The following is a 25,419-nucleotide window of genomic DNA, read 5'->3' on the forward strand; positions in this document are numbered from 1 at the left end:
AAATATTTGCAATTATTTGGAATTATTTAGAAAAATATTTTGTCGTGATACATATATATATATATATATATTTTTTTTTTAATGAAGCATGTTATTCGATCTGGTAAGATAATCTCCTCAAGAGATATCATTAAAAAAGTATATGAAGACGATGAATACTAAGCAGGCTTTACCATGTTAACAAACTTCTTTCTCAAAGCTTAAAAGTTAAGCTTAGCTGATGCTGCGATTGAGCTAAGAAGCTGCTGGGACAAAAACTTTTCAGTAAACTTAAATGTTAAGCTTCACTCGAAACATGAGGCCTAAAAGATTTAACCACAAGAGGAAGTTTCGCATATCTTAGAAATTAATCAACACATTATATAATAATTAATTCAATATGCAAATATTCAGTTAGTTATTATAAACCTCTCAATTCATTTTTTTCTTGTTTTGATTCTAAACTATAATATTCAAATACAATTGATTAAAAATTTAACTAAACATAGGTCTTCATTTAAAATTTAATTTAAAAAAATATTTTTATTAAATTTGAAATGATGAAAATTAAGTTTTCAATTTAACATTAAAATTGAATTAAGTAAAAAAATTTATAATTATTAAAATGAATTTTAAAAGTTTGTAATTTTTCAAATATTCAAGTTTAAAAACTTTGGAATCATTATGATAAAATATTGTGTTAGAATTTCTCAAACGCATTACCTAAAATTAACAAATTTAATTTTTAATGTTAAATTGTTTTATTACTCCTACTTTGATTAAAGTAAATATCTGAAAATATTACAACAATAAATATTGTTAGTTGAAGCTATAAATAATTACAATTTTTAGCTGTTTAAAATAACAAAAAAATATTTTTGAGAGATCCAGTTGATCAATTTAGAAACAAAAAAATATACAATTGGAAAAAAAATTCATGAATAAATTATTATTTAATTAAGTAATAATTGAAGAATTAATCATTAATATTTTCTTATTGCAAAACAATGCGCGATTAGCGCATTAGCATCATCAATTGTTTTTAACTTTAAAAATCAATTTTTTTATCTAATATTATCAGAAACTTATTTTGATTATAGTAATAGTAAAAAAAAAACAATTTAATATCGAAAATTAATTGCCTACTTTTTCGAAATTTTAAAAGATCCGTTTGAAAAATTCTGACTCATTTGGAAAGTTGTAAAAATTTTTTTAAATTTAAAATTTAATTTTTCAAGCAATTAGGTAAATTGATTTAAAATGTCATTGCTCATATGATTAACAAGATTTTCAGCAAATTTTTCAAAAATTGAAGAATTTTTAAATTTGAATAATTAATAATAATTTCAAAAATTCTTAATTAATTTGATAAATACAACTAATTTTAGAAATAAATATTTCGAATTTATCATTCGGTGTAATTTTAATTTTATAGAGATGAAATACACGGAGAAAAAAGAATTGTTGTGGTTACTATAAATTAAGTTCACATAACAATTCCAGATTGTCAATATAGAAGCAGCAGTTAAAATGGGATTATTATTAAAACTATTCGGATTGTTCGGTGAACAAACAGAATTTTTTGATGAACAAAGAAAATTGTTATGGAACAGTTGAAATAACAAAACTAAATTATTAAATCGGCAATACAATTTATTTCATTATCAAATCTTTGATCCGTTTAATATAATTTGTTCAGTTTCTTCGCCTTCTAAAATAATCGATAGCAGATTTCCGTAGGTCATATCACCAGTTTCATTTGCATCAAAATCTGTGGAACATGCAGCATCTGAATCAAATTCTTTGACATGAAATCAAAGAATTATTTTGAGTTGAAATTTGTTGTTAAATAATATTTAATATCCATTTTCTATTTCCCAGTAAAAAATAAAAGATACAAGAACGTCGGATTGCGGTTACAAACTCAATAGCTGGTAAACGAAAACATGAGAATCTCGGATACAAGCACTTTTCGGTATCCAAAATGATCATAAGCTTGTAAACGCACTGAAACGGACGACTTTTGTAGGTCTTTTAATCAAGAAAAAACAATTAAATGGATGCACAAACGATGGAAAATTAAATTAGAAGCAAAAATAAATAATTATTTATTAAAGAAATGTACATTCAAACAAAAAACCATTATTCTTACTAATTCTAACCTCTGCATTAAAAACATTGTAAAATCAGTGTTTTGTTGGTAATTTTATGTTGCTATTCGGAAAATATGGTTTTCTACCTTACCGACGTTGAATATTAATTTAACGAGGTTTTTTTTCGAATTTTCTATTTTAAAAGCAATCTAAAATGATTTAATTAAAAGGGGGAAAGGAAATTAAAAATGAGCACTGTTTTATGTTTAATAATATTTTGATTATTATGAATTGCTTCTGAAATTGGAAAATCGAAAAACCCACGTTAAATTAATATTCAATATCGGTAAGGTAGGAAACCATATTTTCCGAATAGCAAGGTTAAATTACCAACAGAACACTGTTTTTACAATGTTTTTAATGCAGAGGTTAGAATTAATAAGAATAATTGTTTTTTGTTTAAATGTACGTTTCTTTAAAAAATAATTATTTATTTTTGCTTCTATTTTAATTTTCCATCGTTTGTGCATCCATTTAATTGTTTTTTCTTGATTAAAAGACCTACAAAAGTCGTCCGTTTCATTGCGTTTACAGGCTTATGATCATTTCGGATACCGAAAAGTGCTTGTATTCGAGATTCTCATGGATTCGTTTACCAGCTATTGAGCTTGTAACCGCAATCCGCCGTTCTTGTATCTTTTATTTTTTACTGGGTTTTTAAGGTGAGGTTATGTTCAATAGTAACCGAGTATAACTTACCAATAAACGACGAAATTGTCTCGTCATCCATTCACTACACTTGCAATAGATTTCTCACTTTAACCAGATTCATTATTTAACAGCACTTTGTTATTTTTGAAAAAATACTAATAATAAAAGCAAAAGTGGCACATGTGTCAGAAGCAAACGACGCGACGATCCGCACGCCAGTTTGCACGAATTTAAAATGACCACGTGACATGGAACAATAAACCTGTCAGCTAAACAAATCCAGATTGTTCCATCTGTCATCGACAAAGAGTTTGCTTCTGCAACTGTACGGATTTGCAAACTGAACAAAACTGACAATAAAAAATTTGTATTATTGTTAAAACAATATACATTTGTATTGACAACAATCCGAACTGTAATATAAACATTTTGAATTGTAATATCAACAAATCTACTGATAACAATCCAAAAATTGTTCGCATTACAATCCTATTTTTCTCCGTGTATTATCGATTTTTCCGAGTCATTTAATTGAAAATAAATCGGAAAAATCAATAACATATCATCTGTAAAATAACAATTAATTTGAGTCTTGCCCATTTATTTATTATTCTTTTTCTTGGGAGGGAGGTTAAAAAACATTAATTTTAATAGCGTATATATATATTTCTCAAAGGATGTTAATATTAAACTTTTGTGAAACTACAAAATCATTTGCAAGTTCAACAAAAACTTTAGATAATAAGTTACATGACGTCGGCTTGTAATGTATAAAGGCAAACATGAATTTTCTCGGTAAATTTGGCAAGCGCGCTCAAAGTTCTGACAAATTTCAAGTTTAACAAGCAATAAACCATGAATGAAATTTCTGCCAACCAAGAGCAAAGTGAGGAATATATATATATATATACAATATATAGTGTTGGTTATGGAAACGCGTGTGTGCAATGAGAATGGACGTGAATTTGAAAATGAAATAATATACTTTAATCATTGTAATCCCTCCAAAAGATCATATATGTATAGTGGTTAGTATCTGTGCAGAGAAAGTAGACCTTTTGTCTCTTGTGTGTTTCCGGACCGTGTGGCTTGGTTAGCGCTTTTGAATTTGCAAATACCATAGAAACCTGCCTTTGTCACCTGACTCTTACCATTATATATATATCATATTATATATATATATGTAAACGATTCCCAAGGGCCAGAGAGAAATTCAAACTTTACAAAGGTTATTATAACACGTCAAAATAGATGACAAAAACAAATTAAAAATGATTCAAAATTTCCAAAAATATTTCAAATAAAAAAATTGAAATTTATAAGTAAATTAGTAAAATTCTGATGATAAACATATATTTTTAAACATAGTTAGTTTTTTGCAAAAAATAATGATAAAATATTAAAAATAATAAAAAAAAATTACATTGTTTGAACGAGATTTTGTGTTTATATCGAATATTTATATATAAATAAAATCTAGAAAAGGTTTAACCATCAATTGCTGTGTTAATTTTCGTTGAATTATTATGCTGAAATGGGATTTCCTGTCACGAGGGGATACGCCGCGGAAACGAACACTTGGTACCCTCCCCATTCATATTCTATTTCAAAGAACGAAATTCAATCACACCAAGCATGTGCTTTCGAAATTTCCGATAATATTTTCAATGAAATTGAATGCCATTGGATCTTTTATTTGAAATTTTTTATCATACGCGTGTAGAATGATATCATCATATAAGCAATCAGTATAAAGATAATGAAAGAGATATTTGTAATAAAATAGGGGTTACCATGTTTTCGATTAAATTTGTAACTGATATATATAATGAAGTGCTGAATAAACTGTCGTTGACAATTTTTCAAATGTCTGATCAAATAACATTCGTATCAATTATTATTTATTATTTTCTATTTTGCAAAATCTTTTTGATAAACATCAATCAATTCGCCTATATAATTTATAATTCATTTAATTTATGGATATTGTTACTGATAATAAAATTTCAATTAATTTCAGAAATTTTTATGATGACTGAAATTAATTTGTTTACTACTTGTATTAAATTAGTAAAAATTTTACATTTTGTCTAAATTTGTTTAAATGCAACTTGATAATAGTGAGAAAAAATAACATAAAATTGATTATTGTGTTTGACTGTAACTCAATTTTACTACTGAAGAACAGATATCCTATTAAAATTGTCCTTTACTACTGTTATTACACTTTAAAAAAAAATTTATTTGATTCAAATATAATCAATTACATGACAATTATCAAATAAATATTTTCTTGACTCAAATAATTTTTATTTGAGTTTATTAAATGGTATTTGTTTCAAGTACATAAATTAATGGTACAAATAGTGTTTATTCAATTCAAATAAAAATTATTTGTTTCAAGTATATATTTATTTCATAATAGTCAAGTAACCGATTATTATTTGTATCAAAAAAATATTTTTTTCAGTGTTAGAAAATATATTGTAACTGGAACTCTCTTTTAAATGCAAAAAAATCTTCACCTATAATATAGCTGTTGCAGAGAAACTTATCGCTGTTTCAGGTGAAGATTTTTTTGCGTATACTTGTAGTAGATGTTCAAATATTTTGTCTGACCAAATTTTTCGTTTACTACTAATCTAAAAACTGTATCAAAAAGATATTTCAAAAAATGTCGTTTACCACTAATTCAAAAATAAGAAGTGGAAAATTTTTGGATTTTAAAATAATAACAATATTAGGAAAAATATTGTTTGTCTAAAATTAACTTTTACCAGTGATACAAAATTAGAAAATATTTAAAAACCGCGCATCTGACTAAACCTCTTTTGTACTACTTAGAAAAATTTACAAGAATTGGTCAAAGTTTAATGCAACTGAAACTGCTCTTTATATATAATATAACGTTTTACTTATTTTTATTATGTAATTTTAATTATTTATTTTTAAACAAAATTTTAACAATTATTATTATAACAAAGTTAATTGATTAATGATTTGAGCAGGCTGAATCCATTTCAAAACGTACAGGCCGACCATCTTCAGGTTGTAGATTTTTCTGTCGATGAAATATGTTATTCTACGTGAAAAATAAAGAGACACTTATTTTTTTATTTTTCATAAAAATTATGTTTAACGAAGTTATGGTCATTTGAAGTTTGAGTGGTAAAACTCGAAAGAACAATGAAAAAAAAATTGTTTCGCCTGTAATTTTTTTTCTAATGAATGCAATCAAATTATTTTTCTTGGATCTTGTAAGGGGTATATTCCTCTTTTAAATCCCATTTGAAATTTGAAAAAAGATTCAAAATTAAGAAAACAGGAGATGATTTTCTAAAAATCATTAAAGTCAATTTTCTCAAAAACTCCACTTTTTTTTCTCTAAAATTTTTACCATAAATTCTTACCAATATGAAGAACCAATCCTAGGAGTTTCAAGCGGGCTAAACAATCCTGGTAGTAAGGAGAAATTTTTTTCGAAATATTTTTTTTTACGAAATTTGAAATGACTAACGTCATTTACATATTGGTAAGAATTTATGGTAAAAATTTGAGAGAAAAAAAAGTGGGGTTTTTGAGAAAATTGACTTTAATGATTTTTAGAAAATCATCTCCTGTTTTCTTAATTTTGAGTCTTTTTTCAAATTTCAAATGGGATTTGAAAGAGGAATATACCCCTTACAAGATAAAAATTTATTTGAGACAAAGAAAACTTTAGTAGGCTCTGAGACAAATATCCATTTTTATTTAAGTCAAATATATTTTATTTAATTCAAATAAAACATTTCTCTGGGTGTAAAAGCAGAAACAATTCGAAAACGCTGTGTCTGAGTGAAATCTACTTTTACTACTTACAATTAGACTAAGAATAAAAGAATTTAGAAAATCTCAGACTGTCTAACTGGTATATTTACCAGTGATTTCGTTTAAGTATATTTTCTTCAAAATAAATAAATTCCCGAAAATAAATTTAAAAATAAGATTGAGGGAAAAATTTATTCCCTTTTTTCATTTTATATACATGTATATATAAAGAAAAGAGAGAAACTTTTATTTTTAAGTAGAAAGTAGGTATATCAATTAACAGTTGTTGCACTGTTGGAAACTTCTCTTCCAAGAAAAACACGGAAATCTTGTTAACGCCAGCTGCCACTTCTTGAGACCAGTGAATTTAACAAAGAGCAATTCTCCAGTGTTATGTACACTCAGAGAATCATTAAATTTACTCCCATGCACGTGGGACTCACCCAGAAAATTGTACGAATAGGAGGAAAACAAGAGAGCTCGATTAGCACTTGCTTGGGACCGTTTCTCCTTTAACATGGACAAATTTCCGTGAGTGATATATCGACTCGATCAACACTGAATTTCCCCTCTTTTGGGAAAAAAGTAGAAACCCAGAGGATTACTTTCGATCTTTGTCCAAAAAAAAATAACACGAACAACAAATAACATTAACTGCGAATGCTGTTTATCTCCTGACAGCTGATGAATGAACGAAAAAAACATCCTTTGGGAGTTGCGAATTTTATAGTTTGCATATTATACTGCTTTTTTCACTCGAGTATATATTTTTAATATTTGAATTGTTTTTTTTTCATTTTTTTTTAAATATTTCTATTTCTTTAAATATTAACTCTTTCATAAATTTTAATTTATAAAAATTAACGTCGACTACAATATAAAAAAAATTGGTCAAGTGCGAGTTACACTCGCTTACCTAGGGGTTCCGTTCACAATTATTTAAATTATTATGTATATTCAAAAAAAAAATATTTATTATTATTTAATTTTTTTTATTACGTAATCTAATTTTAATTTTTTAAGTTTTAAAGGTGTAAGTTGAATGAAAAACACGATATTTCAAAGGATTTTGAGTTTTTTTAAGAACCTCATATTTAAACTAATTTTGGTGTAATTTACTATATTTTTCTATAACTCTATTAGCGAAATTACATAATTATACCCAGTTCAAGCTCCAAAACTAGACACATACTCTTTTTCCAACATAACCTCAAAATTCTAGGGCATAGGTTTCCAGAATTCAAGGTCATAGGTCAAACATAACCTCAAAATTCGTCAAGGGACCATTGGGTTTGAGGTTATGCCCGATGAACCTCTTCAAAATTCCATGTTTCTTCAATTTACTTTATAAGAAACATAACTTTTCTAAATACAAAATTAATATTTAGAAGAACTAGAAAATTTCTAAATTTTTCTAATTTATTGTTTTCAATTCTAAATTATTTTATTATTAATTAATTTATTGAATGAAAATAAAATCAATTTTCTTGTTGGATTAATCATTGGAACACCAGGAAGAAAATAATTAATAAAGTCTAACTAAAGTATTGTATACATTTAGAAAGTGTCAAGATGAAAAACTTTCACATATAAGATTATACAGAAGTTTGAAAGAAATATTTTGAGCTTCACTAAATAATTCTTGTAAGTAAAACTTTTACTAAAAGTTTTACATAAATCTCAAGTTGTGTACTTTGAAAATATTTCTTGTATATGTAAATATTGTTGTCTGTCACTTTGACCTAAATCGTAAAATACTTTATCATATAAAATTTGTCGATCATTATTTTTGAAAGCTTATAAAATTAATTAATATCAAAATGTTGAGTAAATTTTTTTTTTTTTCAATAATAGATACTAATTTCTCATTAAGGAAATATTTTATTAATACTTAATGATTATGCCCTTATATCAGATTGTAAATAAATAAATAATTATTATTATAGATTATATTATAATGATTTTAATATTAATTACAATTTAATATGCCATTTTTTTAATATTATAATTTAAATTTCAAAACTATTTTTTCGAAGAATTCGTAATATTAAAAAATTCCACCCTCCAAAAAACTGAATAACGATTTCTATATTAAGCACAAGTTTCGATGGCATCGATTAATCTTTACGTCAGTGTTTATGGCACACATTGAGAAATGTCGTTAAACTTCATAAGTTTCTCCATTAACTATATACAATATATATAGTACACAAGTGGGCAGTGAAAGATTCACAGAAAACGGTATTAACGGATTTTTCGATAAAAGGTGAAATTCCCCTTTATTTTTTTTACCCTTTGGGTATATATATATATATATATATATATTACTACGCGGTATTTTGATAACTATGCAAAAAAGGGGCTTTAACTCGAAACGTAAAACTTGAATCCGTCACAAATCGTGTTTCAAATAGAAGAAATCGTTTAGCTTTACTCAAAAGAATTTCAATGCTCTCTTTCCATTCAATTCATGACATTTTTTATTGTCTCCTTCAAAAAAGTCTTTTGCCTTTGTTCGTTGAGGAATTTCAGATCAGGTAAAAAAAAAACTAAAGAGCCTCTTGTTTATACACTTGATGTATACTTCGTTTGACGTTTCATAATTTATGCTTCACCTTTGGTATTGAAATCGCAAAAGGATTGAAAAATCAATTTACTCTTTGTGTCTCTCTTAAAACTTTAACAAATTGCTTCAAATCAATTTTGATTCTTTTTTTGTGTTATAAAACAAGTATTTTTCAAATACGAAGAACTTTTTTTTTCAATTTACAAAAAGATTTGTTACATTTTTTTTATGGTAATTTTTCTTGATGTAAATTTTGTACTTAATCTTAGAAAGTTAAAAGAGTTTTAATATATTATTGAATAGGAAAAAATATCATTTACAAAAGTGTAAATTTATACACGGAGAGAAGTAGATGGTACGAGGTACTATCTATAAATAGTACCAGGTACCATATTTGATCTTACATATACGGACAGCAATCCTGCCCTACAACAAAAAAACACACGTAAGCGACATTTAAATACGTGTCGCTTACGTGTGTTTTTCCATTGTAGTGCAGAATCTAGATTCTATCAGTTACAATCCAGATTGTACGGAGTAAAATCTTGATTGTAGTGGGTAACATAACCATACTTTTTGTAACATCTTTGATAGTACCGAGCAGCATAATGATGGTACCAGATAACATCTACTTTTTACCATCTTTAAGATCATAAATTTTTACCATCTATTTCTCTCCGTGTAATTACTTATTCATATTGTATATGTATATTGCCAGGATTTAAATCATAGACAAGTGTAGTTGAACCTTTCGATTGTCATAATCGATTGTTTGCTCAGTTTGATTGCCTTAATGTATGAATGTAATCAAATGCAATTATCCTTAATTGCCTGGTCTGTTACCTACATAAGGTTAGACAATCCAGTGGCAAGTTTGATCGATTCATGAGGTGCGGTACGTATACGCACGAATATATATATACGCTTTATCAGGAGCTCAAGTCAACCATTTCAATTGGACATAGCCGCTTGACCAGACGATCGAATTCCAATCAAGCGAGCTTCCATGACACAACCCCTTAAGCCCTTGAGACGCATTATAGATCTCTACTCTCTCTCTCTTTCTCTCTCTGTGGCACGTAATGCGCTCAACATTAACATCAGAGGATAGGCAAAGGAAATAATTTCCCTTCAGATCCACGTGTTTAATCGATTTCTAATTACTTCCGAAAACTATGTTATCATTTCTTTTTTGCTTTCTTTACCGTAGGAAAAAATTTTCATTTTAGACTATTAAATTTTTGAAGCACAATTTTAAAATAATTTCTTATTAGAAATACATCATTATTATTATAAACATATTTTTATTATTATTGTTGTTTAACAGCATGTGATTGTTATTTCCTCAACTTTCTAAACCTGAATCAGTGAAATTCCACTAAAAATAAGTAAAATTTGACTGAGAATCAGTGAGTCTATTCTCGTGATTTCAATCAGTGAAATTTCACTGAAAATCAGTTAAAAATTACTGAAATATCAGTCATTTTTTCACTGATTGTCCAATTAAAAAATTATTGAAATTTTCTATCACGCATATTGTAAAGAATGTTTGAAAATTCGCGGGAAAATATTTATTATATATCCATATAAATAGTTACCCCATGTCGATAAACATGTTAGTGACCGTAATGAGCGTTGTAGTACCCGATTGAGCCGCGCGAGCTATGTCGTCGAGCTCTCTCACATGCGCCTTGGCCACCGATCGGCTATATAAGCTGCGTTCCCGCAGGAAATCGGCAGACTCTTGTGGTTCACGGAGTCGGTGAGTGGTATTACCTTCACACTGGGTCATTTCCCCAGTACTAAGGAGCATTACTCCGACGCATCGAATGAGAGTATTTCTCTCGTCCCAACGAGACATTACCCGCTGTAGACAACAAAGCAGTTTTACTGCATTTTCGCGTTCCCGTTCTTTTCGTATATGTACCCCTGGCGCAGTTGTTCGTCGTAGCTTTCATTCTTCCGGCGTAGGGAAAGTAACGTAGAGTGATGTAATCGTGTAATCCGCATTTTTGATTATTCGTTTTATCCTTTCAAATTGTTCTCGTCTTTTATTTTTAAAGTTCGTATATTCTTATTGTAAAATCGTCTATATTCGTACGTGTTATTGTGAAAATTCACTGATTAAAATCGCGAGAATAGACCCACTGATTCTCTGTTAAATTTCACTGATTCAGTTTTAGAGAGAATGTAAACTTTTTTTCTTAATTTTTCAATTCAGTATTTTATGAGAACAATGGATGAAAAAAATTAACATTAAGGACCTAACAATCACATGCAGTTAAATATTTTTTTTTCTAGAAATTAATGTTTCATGCAAAAAGAAACTTACCAAATAGTAGATGATGCGTTCCTTAATTTTGATTATCGTCAGAACTGTAACAGAGAATGTATTTTTGTCTAAATTATTATAAAAAATATATATATACCCAGATAACACACGTACTAGTACGGTAGTAGTATAATACTAGTACGACGTACTAGACGTACTAGTACTGTACCAGCCATGTACCTTCGCACGGTACCAGGTACTGTACTAGTACGGCGTACCGGTATGCAATATCGGTAGAATACGAGTACTATACGAGTACGACGTACTGAAAACTTTTGTGACTTAGTATAACGTACTGTTATTGTACTGGTACAATACTAGTATGATGTACAATATAAAATATTATATACCCTCCCCTTTCTCTTCCCACAATAGTATTTTCATTATTTTCATTTATTATTCAAAAGAAAATCTGTGGGAGAACTGAAATAATAATAATTCATTTTTATTGAATCATTTTTTTTATTTACATCATATATGTAACTTGTATTCTCACTTATCTTAAAATATCTGGTATTTTATATTATTTTAATTACTTAACTTTATCAAATATTAATTGATTATTTCTTTACATTTAAACATTATTTCAAAAGAATTTTAAACTTGATGTTATAAATTGCTTTGAAATTTGCTTTGAAAAACATATTATCACATCCTAACCTATAAATATGTTATATGTATAAGAAAGACTATAACGAAATAACACACAATTGAATTTAAAAATATATCAATATGATCAAGACCGAATTTATGAATTTTTCTCATTATAAATGTAAAAGATTTTGATGTTTTTCAATGAAATAACACCATGGCACCATGTCAAAGTAAAAGAATATAAATCTTATAAAGATCGATAATTTAATATAAATTTAATCTCGGATATTCAAGATGAGTACAGAAGCACAAGTTACAAACGTTAAAACTCTTTTGCTGCATCATAAACGACTTTTTTCACCAACATTTAATGCACCGTTTTCAGTGACGCGTTCATATTTGACAATTGTCAAGAAAGTGAGGTTGGGTTGGCATTACCAGCAAAGATTCCCAGTACGACGTACCAGTATTATACTTGTATCGTACAAGTATGTTGTGCTTCTTATTTCAGAAGTACGACGTACTGGTATTGTACTAGTACTATACTTTTATCGAGTAATCATATTTTACAATTCTAACAGTACGACATACTTTTATTGTACTAGTAACGTACTGGTACGACATATATAATTATTTTGTACTTGTATAAAACTAGTATAATACTAGTACGCCGTACTCGTAAATAACGATTAGTACGCTTGGTTATCTGGGTATAGGTATTTTTTGAAAAAATATGTTAGTAATTACGAATGTCAGAATACATTTCTACAACATTTACTTTTAAAATACAATAGTTTCATTTAATTTGATATTTTTTGAATTGTTACCTCTTGATAAACTAACGGTATATTAATTATAGTATGACATTAAAAAAAGACGTAATTTATTTTTTATTTTTTTGTAATAATTTTCTAGTTAAAACAAGCTTGTAGAAAAACGGTAAAAGAGCTAAAGTTTCAGGTAATTAAAAAATCCTTTTTAAAAATCTAATAAAATTAACTCACGAGATAAAAAAAAGGAGTAAGAAACAAATTTAACTTTCTCTTTCCCTCTTTTGATTACCTACATTCTCACCATGTCCTGATTAAGACTTTCACGTACTCTATATATGTGTGTGTGTGTGTATGTGTGTGATTAAATCTGTGAATTAATTTAAAAAATATTTTTTATTACGTTTAATTAAGGCATTTGTGATTTTTTTAAAACTGTAATTCTTATTTTCTGACATTGCATTTTTTTATTTAAAAACAAATTTTTAAGTCTTGTAAAAATATTTTAACAAAATATTTTTTTAATTCAATATGTTGTACTTTTAAAAATATAAGAATGGGTATTAAATTAACTTGAAGAAAAATTTATTTGTTTAAAAAAATAAGAAGAAATATATAAAATAAAAAATCCGAACGGAGTAAATCCGAACGCTAATTATTTCAGCTTAATTAAAATTTTTAAAAATAAGTTAGACATGAGAATTTTTACCTCAGATCCTCTTCAAGAGATTCTAAGAATTATCCCATTTTTCGTTTGTTAATTAGCAACAGCATAAACAAAGATAACGAGTATTGCAAAAAAGATTGAAAATCAAAGATGACACTCTTTCAGTATTTTGTCTCGTATTTGAAGAAAAAGAAGCTAAAAATTCATTTTATTATTTATAATTGTTTGTTATGAATACTAGAACAGAAACTATTTTTGATTTTTGCCTTCTGTAAAATTTTATTAATAATATCAGACCGTTCGTATTTACCCCGGAAAATTGGAAAACCGAGGTAAATCCGAACGGTATTTTCAATAATTTTTTCTTATATCAAAAATTGTTTTTATTTGATTACACTATTATTTTAACATTATAAATGTACATAGAAAAAAGTTTTTCTTTCTATATGTATCCTCGTTAGTAATTAATAAGCAGAAACTTAATCTCTGTTCTCTCGAAGAAGCGTTCCACTTTTTTTGCCAAATGGTTTGTTGAAAAAAGTTTTTCAGGATCTTAATAAAATTTGGTATTCTAGGGTTTTTGGGGTCGCTGATTACCAATTTGAAGTCAGTTTTTCAAAATACAAAATGGCGGATCCAATATGGCGAACGAGAATTAAAAAATTCATTGGATTCGCTCGAAAATTGTTACTCGGGAGGTTTCAGGGTCGCTGATTACGAATTTGGAGTTAGCAAATTTGATCATTTTTAAAAATAAGTTTTAGAAAAGTCCGCCAAATTGAATCCGCCATTTTGAATTTAAAAAATTTGACTTTTATTTTTGTATTTACATTTAATCACTTCAAAATACTTTCTGTAGCAAATTTGCAAAAATCCGTTATGATTTGATAAAGTTATTGAAGGTTTTACACAGAAAAAACCTTGTCTCATTTTTGATGCAAATCAAAATGAGCCAATGCTAAACGACATAGACAGTGGCGCCACCAACCTGGTTCATTTTTGTTGCACATCAAAATGAGCCGCCTACACGCATCATTCTGAGTTCAGTTTTTTTCTGTGTAATTGTGTAATGCATTTTAATTTTTAACTTGTTTGATTTTTGTATTTATATATGATGCATTATTACATAATAGGTTTATTATCGTATTTTTTTTTTGAGTTTTTATATAAGTTTAACAATTGCAATACTTTAAATTTATTTTCCCTAAGATTTTTCTGAAATACAGTGGCGTTCGTATTTACCCCGGTATTTTAGGAAAGTTGCAAAGTATCGAGGTAAATACGAACGCTAAGATTCCTGCGATTGTAATTTATCAAAAATTTTTGCTACCCCATAAAATTGTTCTATGGAAGTAAAGTAACAACTTCATGCACCAGAATACCGGAAGTATTGTCTTTTAAAAGAAAAAACTTATGTTATTGTTGAAACTTACTAAAAGCGTTCAGATTTACCCCGGCTGACCCTATAATTTATTTTTGACAATTTCAAAAAAAAAAAAAGAAAACATTCAATCGCAAAGAGAATGATTGTCAATTTTCTTTATATCAAATTCGTTTGGCGTTTTGTATCAAAGACAAGAAGGAAATGATTCGCATTCATTGAGAGAGACGGATTTGATGGAATAGCTGCGATAGCCAACGAGAGCGCGCGGTGAAGTGACTCCTTGGCGACGGAGAATCCACTCAGAGGGATTTCTTGTGAATTGGAAATAAAAAGAGAAAAAAAAGTGAGTATTCTCAGTGAGAAAATGCTCGAAAAACCAGTAGAGGACGCAGGTAGAAATAACCGATCACCGATTTATCGGAGCACTTGAATATAATTCCTTCGCCTCTCGTGAATGGATGACGATTCATCTTTGAAATCACAAGTTTTACTTGTCAGTCATTTTTTACTCTCATTCTCATCCTGATGTCAGTTCCGAGAGGTTGTGTTTCTCCTCTTATTCTTTTGATTTTTGTGGACATAAACTAACAATGTAAAAATTATAAATAGTGCGACGAGGCGACTTTGTCGTCGTTAACATGAACACAGTAAATTAAAAGGTATTAAAAAAAGCTGCAACGCTTATTATTTTAATCGAATTTTGCTTATTTTAATACCAAAATGGATTAAAATAAGCAAAATTGGATTAAAATAATAAGCATTGCAACTTATTTTAATGCCTTTTAATTTTCTGTGAACGGAGAGTCCCCAAAATTATTATTTGAGTCGTCCTCCTTTCGAGTTGATCTCATTACTAATTTAAAATTAAATTGATAAAAATATAAATCTTTATTTATCGACCTTCTGCTACTTTCATTATTAACCTTTAAAATTTGATTTGAATATTAATAAATTTTGTTATTGTTAAATTCTGTGTCATTAATGGCTTTTTTCTTCTTATCCCCCATCTCCGCGGTCTATTGTTACTGTTAAATAAAATGGAATTCCTGAGTTTTTCCTAATTACATTTATAAAATAACTTAATTAAAACCAAATATAACGGGTATTTTACGTAAATTAATAATAAAATTAATTAATTATTAAAAATTTCATTAAATTCAATTAAATGAATAAAATATAAGTAACATCATAAAACCTTAAAATATTCAATCTTTACTACAATCCCTCTGTCATTTAATTGGGCAAATGCAGTCACCTTTGGTATTGATAATGGAGATATAAAAAAAATCTAACATCAGCAACAATTCTCAAAAATAATAATTTGTTGGGCGCTATATTCACCAATGAGTTAGTCAGCATCAACAACAATAACAAAAATTTATAAAATTCGTAAAAAACCAAAAATGATCATCATCATCATCAACATAATAGATTCAAAAACCGCAAAATAACTCCATCACAAAATCAACAGAATTCATTACCAATTATCGTTGCAAATAAAATTACACATACATATCTTCATACTTCTCTTGATGAGGAAATAATCTCGTGGCTTTTATTCGTGATTGAAGGTCCTTGGTGATGGAAGGTCCAAGGAAAACAGGATTCTCTTTCCAATCCAAAATGACCCAACCACGTCTCGATTCGACTTCCACGAGAATTTATGGCTCTACTGACAGAAGCTCTGCGCCTAGATAGAGCCGACGATAATAGAGTTTCGCGGAAACGAGACAAAGACGAACGGACGTTTTCCGACGAATGGCCAAGCTTGAAGACATTTCAAGATGGTTGGAAGAAAGGAGAAAAATTCGATCACTTCACAATCTTCGTCCCCATGCCATCTTTCTTCTGCTTTAACTCGGAGAAATTTACTTTAAATTCCTCCTCCACTAAAATAACATCGCCTCGCCAATACTAAGAATTCTCGTTTCTCTCAGTTTCAATAATTAAATTCCACATTCTTGAGGTCGGTCTTAATAAAATCTTCTTCATTTAGGGGGTGAAAAAAAATTCCCCCTTTTTTTTTTTTGACAATTTTAATTCATCGAATATGAAAATAAACATCAATTTATTTTAGAAAATTTTTATCTCTTTCTATTATTTAATAAAAAAAAATTTATTATTTAAGTTTTTTAATTAATTATAAATCAATTTTTGAAATTTCCAATAATTTTAAATCATGCATAATAAATTAGTGTAGTATAATAAATTTATATGACATGAGACTATAAATTTAATTTATTTCAAAAATTCCAAAGACAACAAATTGAAAAATGCCAATGTCTTTCTTATAATAACTTTTTTTTTGTGAAGAGAAATTTACTTTGAATTCCTTGCCCGTAAAATAGGATCCCATTTCTAGAGTCTAAGAATTCTCATTTCTCTGAGTTTCAATAATTAAATTCCAGTTTCTATAGACCATTCTCAACAGGGTCTTACTTAACAATGCTGTATCTACTTAATATTTCATCCAATATTTGTCTGTGAAAAACAACGGCTAAATAATTCAGTGAAAAAGGAAATGTACGGTCAGACATGTAATTTTAAAGCAAGTATAACTTAACCTCTCAATTATTAAATGTATAATAGAAATTCTTCAACAAATTCAGAGATCTATATATATATATACAAAAATGTAAGTTTAATGTTTTACTTTCCCTTGAAAAGCGTAATAACATACTTTTAATAAACATTTTATTAAACAATTTTCATAACTCGTTAAGGATTAAAAAAATGAAAAGAAAAAATATCAAAATAAACCATTTTTATGAATAATTTAAAAAATTAAGTGATTTTTGAATCATATATGAAAAATGTACTTTTTTAGAATATAATAAATATTTCATATCAGTTACATATATAGAACTGTAAAATATTTCAGACGCGAGTATTATTTTGAGAATTTGAAATGAAATAACGAGCCATTGAATGGTTTAATAGCTCTGTAATAACATGAAATGCTCTTGTGAATTTCACTTGAATTTCGATGATAATTAGTCAAATATTTCAATAAACCACAATGGACAAACAAAATTTGATTGATGTATAGAAAACTGATTTATCAAAATCTTTATTAATCCTATTATTTACGTTAATAATATTATACCAAATTTTGTGACTTGCATATTAGTTATCGTATACGACACATACTGTATATGTGAAATGTATATCGCTTAATCATCGGTGTCAGCTTATGTCATCACGAGCAAATAATTTTTCTAGTTTCAAAAAATATATATGTATATATGTATATAAAAACATAAGCGCAAAAAATGTTTTTCTACATATCGTCTCATATGTTTGTTAAAAAATATACATCCCACCATATCAACAACATTTTTCATGGATTCTCTCATCTGTCAACACTAGTCACTATGTGATGATAAATCATCTCGAAACCTGTCAGAAAAGAGCCAGCTTGTTTCTATGAATTCTCAGATAGAGCCTCATAAATGTTCACCTCCACTGTCAATTATACATTAATTATTTTCTCTTTTCCATTTATCAAATGTATCATGTATCAATAAAAATTAATTAATACAATTCTAGTAAATGTATTGAATCGATTGAGAGAAATGTAACTTTTTTTTTATTAATAAATTAACAATTAATTGAATGAAATAACCAATTTCGATTGTAATCAATAATAATTATCATTAAAAAAAAAATGTTAATTTATTTATACTTTTTTTATTTCTTTTTTTTTACATGGATATCATGAGGAGATTACTTCATGAAAGAGAGTGAGCGCGTTCTTAAAATATACCGCAGACACCGAATATTTCTGCATATTTTTCACCTTCGGTTTCTGCCAAAGATTTTCCAGTTGAATACCAACAAAAGAACGCCAAATTACCTCTTCGCCAGATTTGCCTTCGATGCTGCATTCAAAAGAACACCAGCAAAGCTTTTGTACCAATCACTTTGATTTATTGCTCGCTCTCTCTTTCGTTGAATCTAAAGCTGGACGAAACTTGCTGAATTTCATTGAAATCCCTACGACCGTGTGTGGGAGAATTGTCGTTGTCGATTTCAAAGTGCATGTCAGAGAATATTCAACTACAAGGAGTTCCATAGAAATCCTTTTAAGTTCATTGAAAATCACGAATAGAATAATTCATTGAAACGAGGCTTTAACAAAAAAAAAAAAAAACGAAAAAAATTTTCTCCCCTATTTCGACTAATTACGATTGTCAAACAATTTCCATGGTTCATTTTGAATAGTCTTTTCGTAAGTATATTTCAAATCGAATGTACACATGATGAGAAATAAAAGTAATTTTCTTTGATTTCGATAAAGAGAAAAAATTTATGTGACTACATTTTACGGTTAGACATTTTTTTTAATTAAACTTTTTAATTTTAATTTAAGATTATGTGATTGTTATGATTTTATAAGTAAATCAGGTTTTTTGGGATTGTCCGGTGAACAAACAGAATTTTTTGATGAACAAAGAAAATTGTTATGGAACAGTTGAAATAACAAAACTAAATTGTTAAATCGGCAATACAATTTTTTGTATTAACAAAGCTTTGATCCGTCTAATACAATTTGTTTCTACGCCTTCTAAAATAATCGATAGCAGATTTCCGTAGGTCATATCACCAGTTTCATTTGCATTAAAATCTGTGGAACATTCAGCTTCTAAATCAAATTCTTTGACCTGAAACCAAAAAATTATTTTGAGTTGAAATTTGTTGTTAAATAATATTTAATATACATTTTGTATTTTTTAAGGTGAGGTTATATTCAATAGTAACCGAGTATAACTTACCGATAAACGATGAAATTGTCTCTTCATCCATTCATCACACTTGCAATAGATTTCTCACTTTAACCGGATTCATTGTTTAACAGCACTTTGTCATTTAAAAAAAAAAAAACTAATAATAAAAGCAAAAGTGACACATGTGCCAGAAGCAAACGACGCGACGATCTGCATGCCAGTTTACGAGAATTCAAAATGACCACGTGACATGGAACAATAAACCTGTCAACTGAACAAATCCGGATTGTTCCATCAGCAATCGACAGAGAGTTTGTTTCTGCAATTGTACGGAATTGCAAACTGAACAAAACTGACAACTAAAAACTTGGTATTGCTGTTAAAACAGCATGCATTTGTACTGACAACAATTCGAATTGTAATATTAAAATTTCGAATTGTAATATCAACAAATCTACTGACAACAATCCAAAAATTGTTTGCACCACAATCTTATTTTTCTCCGTGTATTATTGATTTCTCCGAGTCATTTAATTGAAAATAAATCGGAAATCGGATCACTTGACCTTAATTAAATTAATTTTTTTAAAAATTAAATTTACTATAAATTGCTCATGAAATAACTACAAATGAAGAATATCTCAATATGTAATATATAAACTATAAATTTAAATAATTATCATCATCATTCTAATAAAATAAAAATGGGTATAATAATAATAAACAATATATACTAATAGACTGAAAAATTAATGTAATTAATAATATATTAATAATTAATAATAATAATTGTAAAATATTAATAATTAACTAATTAATTAATAAATTATTAAATATACTGAAGTATTTTAATTTTAATTGTTTTCAATTATCGTTAAATAACGAAATTTGTAATTTCAACAAAATCCCTTCCAATCTGTAATTATTTAATTTCCTCTCGTATGACAATCGAAACTGAAATCAGAATCGAAATTCACTCTAGTAATTGGAATCAGTGCTTCGTATTTTACAATTTCTGTTCTCATTTTGCAAAACGATAACTGAACAGCTCAGCTTTATCTATATAGGGAACTAATTATAGAATTTCTCTTTCTTTTCCCAAACTCTATCAAGATTTAAATAAAATGTACAATATTCTATTTTAGTTAACGAAACTACTTTTATAACATTTTTACATTACAAAAAAAAATTATGAGCCAAAAGTTTTGAACGTTCATATGAACGAAATTTTTTTTTCCAACTTCTTTAAGTACGAATTTTATTACAAAATATTGTTTAAAATATCTAAAAAGAAGTTATTAATTTAATAATTTTGTAATTTACTGTTTTATTTTACATAGTCATCATAATTTTTAATAATTTATAGATTGAAGAAAAAAATTTCGTTCATATGAACGTTCAAAACTTTCGGCTCATAAAAAATTGTTAAAAAAATTTTTATAATCATTATATTATTATTGCGAGTCTGGCTAAAAAATGACGATTATTAATTTTTGTAATTATAACTATAAATATGTTTTGCCTGTAAAAATGTTTCCAAATGCAATTATTCTGTTATTTTCGTTTCACTTAAACAGTGCCTGACCTAACGTAGATTCTATCACTTAAGTCTTTCTTGTTGTCTAATGTAAGTTGCAATAAAACATATTTTTTCCAATTTAGATAATTTGAAATTGATTTAGTCTTTTTTTCAATTAATAAATAACAATTTTTATCGACTATTATCAAATAAATATTTATTTGCATTAAATAATTATTATTTGAGTCAATTAAATTGTATTTGTTTCAAAAATAAGAAATTATTTGTTTAAATACAGTTTATTTAATTCAAATAAAAATTATTTGGTTCAAATATAAATATTTATTTGATAATAGTCAAGAATCGATTATTTGAATCAAATAAATTTTTTTCAGATAAATATATATATTTATATAAGGATACAATTATTAAAAACAAATTGAGTAATCAACTCACCTTTTTTTATGTGTTTTTCAAAGTTTCTTCCACTTTTTGAAAAAGAAAAATTACATATCATAGTTAAAAAAAAAATAGAATACTACTTCCGAGTTTCATCTCATTTATATAACTAATGTCCTCATTTCCGTTCGCTTAAACCACATTCATCTCCCTGCCTTCTGGAAGTGTCTAGTAAAGCAACGAGTGATTTTAATTTATCGATTCTCTTGACGTAAAATCAGATAAATTGACATAATTCATCACTTCGATCTGAGGTCATTTACGAAAAAGTTGGAAGCTAATCGTATCGGCGATTTGAGCGCCAAAAATGGAATCTGCAGTCAAGTTACATTCTATATATGTATACATTGTCGTAATCCTTCAAAGAAGGTCGGAGGTTGAATAAGGGTAGATTCGCGCGCAAGACGACCTATCCATTCCGGTTATCCCCCTATAAACCCTCGTGGCAGCATTTCTCTCCCTCTCTCATTCTCTTTTTTTTTCTTTCAACCTTTACATACATATATGTATAAATATATATGTATAAATATACATACAAAAAAATATATACCCACACTTTTCAACTACGTCATGAGCCTTCAAACCGTTTCCCTTCGACCCCCCAACCCTTGCGATAAAAGAGCGTGAGGTGTTTTTCTTTCGTAAAGAATCGCGAAAAAACAGAAGACAAGAATGTAGAAGGAAAGAAGACTCTAGGGAGAAGGACAGTGACCTTTTCAGACAACGCACCGACTCGAATAGAAATCGTGCCGAGGGTAAAGTTTTGTTAAATTCAACAGATTCTGTTCAACTTACCCCAACGAGCCTCTTTCCACATTTCACTTTAAAAAAAAAAAGAAAGAAAGAAAGAAGACTTTTTTACTCGACGAATTCTTTCCCTCAATTTATCCCAACTTTTCGCCTTTCACTTAGCAAATTCATTCCACTTTTATAGGGTATCCATTCACAAAGTATTTGTCAGGATCAATATTGTTAGTTGGTACTTTCTATGAAAAACAATTTTAATTTTTTATGTGAAAAAATTAATTTAATAATTAAAAACATTATTTTTTCATTTAATTTTTCAACTGAAAAACATGATTTATAAAATTGACAATGTCAACGAAACAATAGATTTTGAAATAGAAAGGCAAGGGACTAATTTTAATGGAGGTAAGTTGTAACATATGTTTACAACTTACAATTTGTAAAGATTACTAAATATTGCATAATTACTAAAAAGATGTACAGTGCCGCTCAGTAGATTTTGCCCACCCTACAGAATTTTGGGCGTTGCAAAAAGTTTTATATTTTTGTTTCTAATAAAGATAAAATAATAAACAATGACTTTTTTTAAAGCTTATATCCTCTACTTTTAAAATATCTAAAAATTTAATAAAATAAATTTTTTTTTCATTGCTGAATTGTTATTATTAATTAACAAAATTTTCCTTTTTTTTGTAAATTTTAAACTGATCGAGGGGCTGTTCACTGAAAATCCAATTGAACAATATTGGAGAATTCATTAAAGATTTTTAGGACTCGTACGTATTCGGCTTCGGATTCGAATGGAATCGCACGGACTCGTTGATATTCACAGTATTTTCACAAATTCCTTCTTTGCGCTGCTTCGTGTTGCAGACTAGATAATAATAATAATAATAATAATAATAATAATAATAATAATAATCGGCTGCCGCCGAATTCGCTCGTATTTCTCCGTAACCATTCGTGACTCGCAACAATTCTTACTGCATGACTTAGGATTTTACTGTAATCGACGAGATTTGTTGGATTCGCATAGTATTCGACAAATTCGAACGTCCTTTTCAGTAATCGCCGGTAATCTCCACTTAAAATACAATTTATTCAAAATCAAGAAATTTATATTTTCTTATGTTAATTGATGAATATTCGGAAGATACCTAGTATATTCTCTACATTACAAATCGGGTATTTGAGAGTGAACAGCCCCTCGAAACTGATACATTTTTTTAACAAATCATCACATTTTATTTTCACATATGTCATTGGAAAGGTAATATTATCACCTTTACAACGCTTTTTTGAAAATTGTTATACGATAATTTTTAACAGAGTGTTGCGTTTGCAGTAAAATATAAAGAAAATTGTTAGTACTAAAACTTGTAAAAAAAAAAAGGTACTCCAAAAAAAAATAAAAATTTATGACGGTTATGTTGAGGAACGAAAATAATACCTTATCCGCATTTGTCAAGTTTAGACACGTTTCAAAATCTATAATACAAGTTTTTGGTAATTGTTTAGCGTCGAACTATCAAAAATAAACAAATTGTAACACTAAATCTTTATTAGCACATCTGCAGAGTCCATTAGCTGTAAAACGGTCATCCTAAGTCCTTTATGACTTTATCTTCTACTCGGCATCTCAAAATTTGGCAATTTGTAATTTTCCCCCTCCACAACCTAAATGTATCTCCGCCTTCGCTATTGTCAATCATCCCCCACTAAACGACAAGAAAATGTAGCAGAACCTCTTCAGGTTTTTTGATATCTTTATGTAGTCAGTTACTGTATAACCCTCCAACTCATAAACACAATACATGTAAAATCTTATGTCTTTTTAATAAATTATATTATTTTATTTCTACTGTAAATAATATTGTGTGTTTCTTCACGTATCTTAAAAAACTCTTCCCTTGAATTAAAATTAATTGCATTAAACTAAATGCAATTCGAAACACAGAGATATGGTCAATTGTTTAAAAAAACAGCCATTTTTTAAATTAATAATAAGTCGAGAACTGTTGATTTTTGAAAAAAATTGTTAAGGAAAAAAATCTTCCTTTTTATGTGTAGAATTAGAAAGAAAATAATTAGAAATTTAAAAAAAAAATTTTTTTTTTACTATTTTTTGCGCTTATATTTATATCTATTATGACCTCACACACGGTATGTACATTATTTACATACGATCTGTTTATAAATAATAACTAATAACGATTATATTATTATAAGCTATCCCAATGTCCTCAAATGTTGATTTCTATTAAGTAAGCACAATATTAAATTTCTTGATCTACTATCATTATTACAGATTTTACAAAATATTTATTAAAACTTAAAAAATCAAAAAATAGTAAAAAAAAAATTTTTTTTTAAATTTCTAATTATTTTTTTTCTAATTCTACACATAAAAAGGAACAATATTTTCCTTAACAATTTTTTTCAAAAACCAACAGTTCTCAACTTATTATTAATTTAAAAAAAGGGCTGTTTTTTTAAACAATTGACCATATCTTTGTTAAAAATTATCGTATAACAATTTTTAAAAAAGCGTTGTAAAGGTGATAATATTACCTTTCCAATGACATATGTGAAAATAAAATGTGATGATTTGTTAAAAAAATGTATCAGTTTAAAATTTACAAAAAAAAAGGAAAATTTTGTTAATTAATAATAACAATTCAGCAATGAAAAAAAAATTTATTTTATTAAATTTTTAGATATTTTAAAAGTAGAGGATATAAGCTTTAAAAAAAGTCATTGTTTATTATTTTATCTTTATTAGAAACAAAAATATAAAACTTTTTGCAACGCCCAAAATTCTGTAGGGTGGGCAAAATCTACTGAGCGGCACTGTAATTCATTCAATTGAAATCAGTAGTAAAACTTATTTTTGTTCAGATTTGACTTTAATAATTATATTTAAGATTCTTAAATATCCTGTTTTGTTGAGTTATTTTATACCACCACAATCACGCAAAGTCAACATTTTTATTTTAAAACATTATTTTTCCTCACTAATTAAATTTTATAAATAGGTATATTTATCTATGTACATACACATACT

General features: G+C 27.5%; 3 protein-coding genes across 7 annotated transcripts in view; 2 read left to right on the forward strand and 1 right to left on the reverse strand.

Annotated features, from left to right (window-relative positions):
* The window catches only part of LOC127287005 (ras-related protein Rab-24-like), a 590,458-nt gene that overhangs the window by 311,051 nt on the left and 253,988 nt on the right, over positions 1–25,419 (forward strand). The gene's annotated exons all lie outside the window — the stretch shown is intronic.
* LOC127286996 (sodium-coupled monocarboxylate transporter 2) overlaps positions 1–25,419 on the reverse strand; it is a 415,172-nt gene that overhangs the window by 232,979 nt on the left and 156,774 nt on the right. The window contains exon 3 of the mRNA XM_051313677.1: positions 11,489–11,532. The gene's annotated coding sequence lies outside the window, so the exon portion shown is untranslated. The remainder of the gene's footprint in view (positions 1–11,488; positions 11,533–25,419) is intronic.
* LOC127286995 (alpha-2B adrenergic receptor) overlaps positions 1–25,419 on the forward strand; it is a 234,854-nt gene that overhangs the window by 77,297 nt on the left and 132,138 nt on the right. The window lies entirely within an intron of this gene.

Source organism: Leptopilina boulardi, unplaced genomic scaffold (genome assembly GCF_019393585.1).
Source record: "Leptopilina boulardi isolate dan_hultmark-lab unplaced genomic scaffold, ZJU_Lbou_2.1 LbouV2_367, whole genome shotgun sequence".
Lineage (NCBI taxonomy): Eukaryota > Metazoa > Arthropoda > Insecta > Hymenoptera > Figitidae > Leptopilina > Leptopilina boulardi.